Here is a 2,915-nt window from a genome sequence, read left to right on the forward strand (position 1 = left end):
GAATTCCCACCAAGATTTCGTCGTGAAAAAAACACTCTTCTAATAGTTTAAGTAAATGGAATTTTGCTTTGAAATGCAGTGCAAAGGAACAAGGAGTATAGTTCTACAAACCAAACAACGTACTTGAAAATGTTACTAAGAATTCCAACCCTCTAAAATTTCTAAAAATCCTTTGAGTCATTAAGACTCTCTCGAGGCACATAGTCAAGTCCTAACAAACTAATGATCCAAGGACATAATCAGATACCAAGTAGACAAGTGTTGGTCATACAATTTCTAAACATCGAATGATGTATTTCTCATACATGAATGGTTCTCCGAGAAAACGAACATATGACTAAACATAGAGCTAGGTATCTCTAATGCATGGTCCTGGTCAATACAATTTCTGATGTGACGGCGGCCCGATCTTTCGATGAGAGTGGGGATAATTATCGATTTGGTGGATTTTGACCTTGACGATCCGGCTATACCGTACCCGACGATACGCCTCGACAATCGCTAAACCAATCTCCTATGGTTATTGACCTTGCCGTAGGCACGATCAACCTGAACAACGAGGTTCAAGTTCCTGCAAGCAACTGAAGAACCGGCAAGAACAAAGGTGAATTGCAACTGAAATTGCGGATAATAAACTGAGCACACGAACTAGATGAAAAGTTGGGGTTCCACTGTGGATCTGACAAGGCGGTAGTCCTACACGTCTCGTAGATGCGAATTGTAGCGATGGCTAGACAATACAATAAAACCCGAGTCTAAACCCTAACTTAACCTAGCTATTTATTAAAGCAGATGCCGCCTGGGGCTGATCGGACACCGGTCCGTACGGCGACCGAGTGCTGCACGTAGGAAGTAGTCAAATCGTGTTGGCCCACCATGGCCCAAAACGTGGTGTCTCTTGGTCCATGCAACAAAAATCAATTGGCTTGGGTCTTGTGGCATCTGCTTCCTGTACCATGGCATGCACGATGGATGGGATGGATGGTGCGGTGTGTGCATGCATGCAAGGACGGTTGAGAGCATGCACGCAAAGAGTGTTGTTCCATTTGGTTTAAAGGCTCCTCTTCAATTGATTGTTTGATTCCTTGGTTTCTGAGTACAATTAAATCAGAACATGAGTGTAATATCATATTCTCGTTAGCTAAATCATATGTACAAAGGAGCGATAGTACCTAGCCATTTATTTGTCTCGCTCGCGCTCTAGTAATAGGACCAGGTGGAATAACTGATGTAGGAGTCGCGGCGGGTGTAACAATAGAAGAGATGTCCTCATCATCCCCCCCTTCTTGAATCAAAGTCGTCCTCGACGGCATCTCATCGTCATCACCCAAATAAGGCTTTAAATCTACAACGTTAAATGTGGGACTAACCCGAAATTCTGCAGGCAAATCAAGCTTATATGCATTCTCGTTAATTTTTTCAAGCACTTTAAAAGGTCCATCCGCACGAGGCATTAATTTTGACTTCCGTAAATCAGGGAAGCGGTCTTTTCGCAAATGTAACCATACTAAATCACCTGGTTCAAACACAATACTTTTCCTACCCTGACTACCAGCAAGTTTATACTTGGCATTCATGCGTTCAATATTTTTCTTAGTCATCTCATGCATTTTCAATACTAACTCAGCACGTTCTTTAGCATCAAGGTTTACCTTCTCCGAAGATGGAATAGGTAATAAATCAATTGGCACACGAGGTATAAATCCATAAACAATCTCGAAAGGGCATAATTTTGTGGTGGAATGAACGGAACGATTATAAGCAAACTCTACATGAGGCAGGCAATCTTCCCACATTTTTAAGTTCTTTTCCAAAACAGCCCTAAGCATAGTAGACAATGTTCGATTAACCACTTCAGTTTGACCATCTGTTTGAGGATGACATGTAGTACTAAATAAAAGCTTAGTCCCCAATTTTGTCCACAACACCCTCCAAAAGTGGCTAAGAAATTTTGTGTCACGATCAGAAACAATTGTATTTGGCACACCATGTAAACGAACTACTTCTCTGAAGAACAAATCAGCAATGTAAGTAGCATCGTCACTTTTATGACGAGGTATAAAATGTGCCATCTTAGAGAATCTATCGACAACAACAAATATACTATCCCTCCCCCGTCGTGTTCTAGGCAGTCCTAATACAAAGTTCATAGATATATCTTCCCAAGGAGTGCTAGGAACAGGAAGAGACATATATAAACCATGTGGGTTCAAGTGTGACTTAGCTTTTTGGCATGTCATGTAGCGTGCAACATATCTCTCCACATCCCTTCTCATTTTTGGCCAAAAGAAATGACTAGCAAGGATGTCTTCTGTCTTCTTGACGCCAAAATGTCCCATAAGTCCTCCTCCATGCGACTCCTGTAACAACAAAAGACGAATAGAGCTATCTGGGATGCATAGCTTGTTAGCGCGAAAAACAAATCCGTCATTAATGACGAACTTGTTCCAAGTTCTACCCTCTCTGCAATTGAGCAATATATCTTTAAAGTCAACATCATTAGCGTATTGCTCTTTTATAGTTTCAAGTCCAAAATTTTTGAAGTCAAGTTGTGATAACATAGTATAGCGTCTAGACAAGGCATCGGCAATAACATTCTCCTTCCCTTTCTTGTGTTTAATAACATAAGGAAAGGATTCAATAAATTCAACCCATTTTGCGTGTCTACGATTCAGTTTGCTTTGACTTCTAATATGCTTGAGGGATTCATGATCAGAATGTATGACAAACTCCTTAGGCCATAAATAATGTTGCCATGTCTCCAAAGTCCGAACTAGTGCATAAAGTTCTTTATCATATGTTGAATAATTCAGACTAGGCCCACTGAGCTTTTCACTAAAGTATGCTACTGGTTTTCCTTCTTGCAATAAAACACCACCTAAACCAATGCCGCTAGCATCACATTCTAATTCAAA

The sequence above is a fragment of the Triticum aestivum genome, chromosome 1A, assembly GCF_018294505.1.
Source record: "Triticum aestivum cultivar Chinese Spring chromosome 1A, IWGSC CS RefSeq v2.1, whole genome shotgun sequence".
NCBI classification, from domain to species: domain Eukaryota; kingdom Viridiplantae; phylum Streptophyta; class Magnoliopsida; order Poales; family Poaceae; genus Triticum; species Triticum aestivum.